This window comes from Ochotona curzoniae, unplaced genomic scaffold (assembly GCF_017591425.1).
Source record: "Ochotona curzoniae isolate NIBS_2020 unplaced genomic scaffold, NIBS_Ocur_1.0 contig_2321, whole genome shotgun sequence".
Classification (NCBI taxonomy): domain Eukaryota; kingdom Metazoa; phylum Chordata; class Mammalia; order Lagomorpha; family Ochotonidae; genus Ochotona; species Ochotona curzoniae.
In genome coordinates, this window is record NW_024465421.1 from 7057698 (window position 1) to 7064908 (window position 7211).

Genomic DNA, 7211 nt, shown 5'->3' on the forward strand with positions numbered 1-7211 from the left:
TACTACGGAATATGAGGGAGCAGAGATACAATGCGATGGACCTCAGTGTCTGCGAGTTTCTCATGCCATCTCAACATGCACGATGTTTTCCTTTTTTTTTTTTTTTGCTTATTTATTTTGCATGAACTTTTTCTGAAGAACTTCAGTATCTCTGCCTTTTTGCTATTCTAAGTGATTAAGGGAAAACCAGTTGCTAATAGACGAAAAGCCGCCTGATTAGCTGCTTTCGTTCTTAGACTCACTATAATTCAAAGTTAAAGTCAATGAGCACACTGTTAGTGCCTCACTGCTCACCCAAATATGCGGAATCAACCAGTTCAAAGGGTGTTGGCTCAATGAAAAAGCTAATTTGACAGAATCCTACATCTGGATAGCCAAAGTGTCTTGGCGAGGATTTTGAAAATCCACATTTCGTTGTGTAAATGGGAGCAGTACCTCGATCTATCACTATGACATGGTGACATTTAGGAGTCCTCGGCAGTCTACTGAAGTTAGCTGTGTTACTTTGATTCACAATAATATTTGTATATATCTTATATATTTATATGTAATATATTTGTAATAATATGATAGTATATAAACAACATAATATATATTATGTATCTAACATAGATCATTATGCCTTATGAGCAAAGGAAAGCTTTCTCAGAACTCACGGTCTGTACCTGGACACTCTGCTGGTGTTTGGTTAACTCCGTGTTCTTTGCTCATGGCCATGTTCACACTAAGACGTCCTCTCCTACAGGTCCCTGCTCAGCAGGCGACTGCTGCGACCTGTGTGGTGATAAGCAGGGATAAAGAGGGGGGCCACAAGCAATTAAGAAAGGAAAGAGACTGAGATTCAAGTTTAGATTTAAAGCAGGAAGCTGGACGTAAGTTTCCCAGCTGGCTGAAGAAAAAGCTCTTCTCAGCTTTGCCTTGAAAGACCCAAGGGGACTGGGTCCCGCTCTGGGCTTGGGGCCCTCCGACGGAGACACCAGGCAGCAGACCAATAGATGTAAACACACGAGGCAAGCTTATTTTCACAGGGGCCCGTGGACGTCCTCGTTCTTTCCGAACAAAGGAGCGCGCCCAGGCCGAAAAGTAAGGCACTTTTATAGGGTTTCAAAAGCAGGAAGCAGGTTACAGAAGCAGATGCATAGTTACAGGGTTTTCATTGGTACAGTCAAATTAAGCAAGGCTGCTTATCTTAAAAAAATAGTTATTGCTTTAAACATATTGCTTTAAACACTTTCTGAGAAACAGGAACTTTTTTTTTTTAATTTCTCTTTTCTAAGTATTTCGAAGAGTACTTGACATTCTTAGTTCCTAACACCTGTTCTGTTTGTTCAGAGCTGCTAGCCCGCAAGTGTCCTGTTATTGTCTAAGTTCTAAAACCGGGTGGGGGTCTTTCAGCCTGGCAGCTTTTAATTTGTTTAAATTTTATTTTTAATGATGTTTACAGAGTTGATTAAGGTAGTCTGTCCCAGGTAGCCTTGGGACAGGCTTTTGGCTTTTGGCTACAACCTGCAATGCAGTGATTCAGTTTGAATGTGGAGAAGCAGTGCATAATTAAGAAAGGAAATAGAGAACCCAGTGCAATGGCTTAGTGGCTTAGCCCTCACCTTGCATGTGGTAGATCGCATAAGGGCGCTGGTTCAACTCCTGGCTGCTCCATTTCCATTCTACTCTGAGTCTTGCCAAGGAAAGGAGTAGAGGGTGATCAAAAGCTCTGTGTCCCTTCACCCATGTGGCAGACAAGAGGAGGTTCCTGGTGCCTAGTTTCTGATTTGCCTGGCTCCAGTCTTTGTGGGCACTTGGAGAGTGAGTCAACAGACACAGGATCCTTCTCTCTGTCTCATCTACTCCCTGTAAATCTGCCTTTAAAAGAAAATAAATGATTCTCTTTTTTAAAAGATTTATTTATTGGAAAGTTAGATATACAGAGAGGAGGAGAGACAGAGAGGAAGATCTTCCGTCCGATGATTCACTCCCCAAGTGAGCGCAATGGCTGATGCTATGCCAATCCGAAGCCAGGATCCAGGAACTTCTTCTGTGTCTCCCACATGGGTGCAGGGTCCCAAGGCTTTGGACCGTTCTCTGTTGCTTTCCCAGGCCACAAGCAGAGAGCTGGATGGGAAGTGGAGCTGCTGGGATAGAACCGGCGCCCATATGGGATCCTGGCACATTCAAGGTATTTAGCCGCTAGGCCACGCCGCAGGGCCTGAAAAGAAATAATTCTTAAAAAGATAAGAAAATAGATTCAGCATCAAGGTTAGATATAAGTGGGTGGTTGGGAGGGTTCTCCCAGCAGGTTGAAGGAGAGAATCTTTGTTGGCTTTGCCCGGCAACTTTTTTTTTTTTTTTAAGATTTTATTTATTGGAAAAGTCAGATATACAGAGAGGAGGAGAGGCAGAGAGGAAGATCTTCCATCCGGTGATTCATTCCACAAGTGAGCGCAATGGTCGATGCTATGCCAATCCGAAGCCAGGATCCAGGAACTTCTTCCGGGTATCCCACACGGGTGCAGGGTCCCAAAGCCTTGGGTCTTCCTCGACTGCTTTCCCAGGCCACAAGAAGGGAGCTGGATGGTAAGTGGAGCTGCTGGGATTAGAACTGGCGCCCATATGGGATCCTGGTGCATTCAAAGTGAGGACTATAGCCACTAGGTCACACTGCCAGGCCCAACCGGCAACTTATAATTCTTGGGGAAATATGGTCAGTATTAATGTTGACATGCCTTTGGGGCCACCAGGGGATGACTCTGGAACACAAGGGATGAGAGAGAAGTTAGCTGTTTTACTTTGACTTATTACATACATTTGTAACAATATGTTTTTCCATTTATTATTGTTATCATTTTATGATACAATTCTGTAAGCCCTGGAATTTCCCTTACCTGTTTCCAGGTCACCCTCACCCCTACTTCCTGAGTTCTCCTATATCATTACAACAGCACACTTCCTCATAAACAGTCTTAAGTCCATCCTTGCGGGCATGGAAAATGGCAGAGAGTCAAGCATCTCATTGGCAAGAAACATCGACTTTGGGGTCTAGGGGGCAGAATTTCCAACAGCCTGTTGGCTGTTGGCAGGTTCCAGGCCAGGTTGGACTCCATGCTCAAAGCCCTGATTCCAGCCACTATGAAAATGCTGGCTGCCCAACAGTGAGCTCTGGGGTTTTGGGGGTATGAATTGCTGCCTAGGCACCTCCATGTTGAGCCCACTGTGCTTTTGGGTTGTGAATCAATCTTGAAGACTTCCAATGACAGAGTAACTTTTCCTTTGAAGGTAAGTGAGGGTACTGAGACCTGGTGGTTTGGAGGAGTGGGACTAGATGGTCTTTATGGGTCAGACTGATATAACAGTCTCCTTTGAGTCCTGTGTAGAAGTTGTTGTCACCGAACAATATGGACCACTGTACACCAGTCTATGCAAAAGCTAAGGCTTGGGGCTTATCTAACAGGGCAATATCCTAGTACCTGACAGAATGCTTGATCAGGAGAACGGTCACATTAGGCAGGGTCATGACATTAACCAGCACATGAGAGAACCATTTTCAGGGATAGATTCTGTGGGGGATGTGTGGGCCAAGTCTGTGGAAATACTTGTCCCATTGGTTAGCTCAAGAGTTGGGGTGGTGATGGGATAAGCTAGGTGTGACCAAGAAGCCTGCCATCACTCACTGGTAAAGGAACCGACAACAGTCTGGGCTGGTCAAGGCAGCACCACCTGAATGTGCATCCTAATAGGGTGTGGGGTGGGCCAGGCTGCAATGTTCACCAGCTCATACATGGTCAAATGGAAGGCCAGACTATGCCAGACCCTGGCCTAACACCCACTGGCATGTATCAGAACTGGGTCTGAGAGTGGCTCAAGTGGAAGAACTTGGGAAACTCCCCTGATGGGTCATAGCTTTCACTAGAGAACACATGGTCCAGGCCTGGGAGTTGGGCAAGCTGGGAAAAATACCTCCAATGGCTGGCTAATGTGTGGATGGGTAATGGAACGGGGTGGACAAGGCAGGGCCAAACAAACCTTAGTTCACAAGCGAAAGTAGAAATCAAGATGGAGCATAGATCATGGCAAGCTAAATTGTTACACTTATTGGTCTGCATGAGCCAGGGATGCTAGGCCACAGCATCTAAGGCAAAGGCCAAGACAGGTGAGGGGCTATGCCAAGCTGAGTCAGAACAACCACTGGCATGTGAGCAATCTATGGCTGGGAACAGGCCCAGTTGGAGAGCTAACGGGACACTCTAGCTGGGTTGGAGTTTCCACTGAGGAGTGCGGGGGCTGGAGTGGGGGCTGTGTTCTGATCAGGATATGGTTGTAGTCTCCCTTGGCACAAGTGTGGACTGGGCCTGGATGCACCAAGCTGGGCTAGACTCCAGCACCATCTGGTGCTCTGGAGGACCAGGGTAGAAGTAAGACAGACTAGGCTAAGTTTCTGCCCCTACTGAGCTATGTGTGAGCTGTGTCTGGGTATGGATGAGCCTTGGCTGGGCTGAAACATCCAACAGTAAGAACCAGAATGGGTTGAAGGCCAGTCAGGGAAGGACCACCATACACGAGTCCATGCAAAAGCTAAGGCTTGGGGCTTGTATAGCAGGGCAATATCCTAGTACCTGCTAGGACTGGAGGTGGATTGAGTAGGACTGGTCATAGACCCACTGATATGCGCAAGATCTTGCATTGGGAGAGGTTCTGATGGAGGAGCCTGGGCAATTCCTCTGGCAGGACACAGTCCCTGCAGGAGAGCACAAGAAGCAAGATAAAGAACAGCCCAGACCAGGCCAGGGAAAGGCACCCACTGGCATACATTTGGCACAGGTCAGGGTGGACTAGGCTGAACCAGTTCACATCACCTGCTGATGAATCTGAGCACCAGAACAATGTGGGTCAGGCCAGGTATGGTGGCAACACAAAGTACACATTATACCTGGGATAGGGTACATGCTGCTCTGGGTTAGACTGTAACCGACACCAGCTGGAATTGGGGGTGTGCTGGGCCGGGCCGGGCCAGGCTACAACATCCACTAGCAAAATCCGAGGTGAGATGGGCCATGTCAGACTGGGCTGCAGCGTCAACTAGTAGGAACCAGGGAGGGAGGGGGTAAAGCTGGTAGGGGGAATGTGGAGGGCTCTGCTGGTGGAACACCTCGCCCACTGGAGAGCATGAGTTGCAATGTGCATAAGCTGATTGAAGCTACGGACAGTGCCGGACCCTGTACTTGCAATTATACACAAGAATCGGGCCTGGGATCACCTCAGAACCCCAACCATGAAGAGAAGTGCAGGTTCCACGGTCTGCCATGGAGTGCAAGTGTCAGAGCCGAGCCTCCTCAGAGGTTCAAATGGAGCAGACGGAGAGCATAACCAGCTGCACATGGAGGATGTGGCAGTCTATCCGAACATGCAGAGGATGCCTGGCACCACAACAGAGGACAAAACAAATCAATCAACTACCCAGTCATATGTTGGCAATGAAAAACTGGACAAATGGAGACTCTAAGGTGGAATATATCAATCAGTGGATTCTGCAGTGACTTCATCATACTTGGAATGGCGAGATTGGCAGCAATTCATAATTGTTGAACTATCAAAACCACTTGAGCAAAACCTTAAGAGCATGCCCCACATCGGGGACCTGGGATGGGTGGGAGTTTGGGTGGGGCTTTTCCCTTTATCTCCCCCTTTACCCTAGATACAGAAAAAAAAATGTGGAAATAATTGTCTCACCCATTTTCCTATAGTCCTTGACCCTTTGTGCCCGAATTAATTATGTAAAGATTGTCAAAAACAAAGAAAAAAAAAAGAAAAAAATCCCAGCAGTTTCACTGGGAGTCCATCCTCGATCCGGAAGTAGAGATGCACACTGCATCATATCCTCCCATCTGGATATGTCAGTTCTCACTACACAGTCACTATAAATCCCTCCAGGTGAAAAACCCCAACAAAATCAACAACAGGAAGAAAATAAATTTACAATCCCATGAAGTTAACCACATGCCACTGGATATGAGTCTCCATTACACAGTTACTAGACATCCCTTAAATGAAAAGCCACAAAACAGAATCAACAGAAGGAAGAAAAAAAAAAAAGAAATTTACAATGCCATGAAGCTAAATAACATGCTACTGAATGACTAATGTATTGCTGAGGAAATGAAAAAGCAAAACCATTTATTTGCTGCCCACAGGAGATACATCTCACCAAAAAATGATAAGCTGAAATTATGGTATTTATACATAATGCATTTTATATATTCATGTGTAATACATATTTAATAATATAATTGCATATAAACAGCATTATATATGTTATATGTCTGACATACATCATTATACATATGAACAAAAGAAAGCTTTCTCAGAACTCACGGTCTGTAACTCTGGACATTCTGTACTGGTGTTGGACTCGACTCTGTCTTCTTTCCTCATGGCCATGTTCACTATAAGGCATCCTTGTGGGGAGCCGTGCAATTGGGTCGGATGGCATGGGTGTGTGATGAGCACCGCTCCTCAGTTAGCAAGGCTGCGAGGAGTTTCTGGCTGCGTGGCAAGGCCCGGCAGAATGTCTCTGGTCACCTCATTGATGCCTCACCCCATTGTATGGACACTCAATCACCTCTCTGATGTTTCATAGAATTCTTCTGAGGGTGGTGGTGTTGTTTTTCTGCTAATGTGAAGTGATTCCTATAACTGGTATGACACCTCAAATTGATCTATCATGTTATGATAAAAACACCTGTAGTAACGTAAGGTTATGACACACAGTTAAAAGTATACAATAATACAATTGAGCCCACTATGTTTCCAAACATCCTGTTATGTGCCCACTTTTGTCCTAAAGTTTGCCCTAGTATAAGTAATGTTTTCCTTAAGAAATGGCTTGATAATATCTTGCAACAGATGGCAATCATGGAGGTACAAAGAGTTTGTTTACCATGCACCTCGAACTGTTACAACACATGATATGACACATTTTATTTTCTTACCACAGAAAGCAAAAGTATATGGGGCATCTTTTATAAGGAAATAAATGTGAACCCCCTCAAATTGGCTTAAAATCTCAATCTTATATTGGCACTTATATTTAGGGAAAGAAAACAGTTTATAAAAATCTTTATCTTATATCGGCACTTATATTTACGGAAAGAAAACAGTTTATATAGATGAAAGAAAGTTTCTTGTAAAGGCCATCTGTTTGTAGATTAGCTGAATTGCCT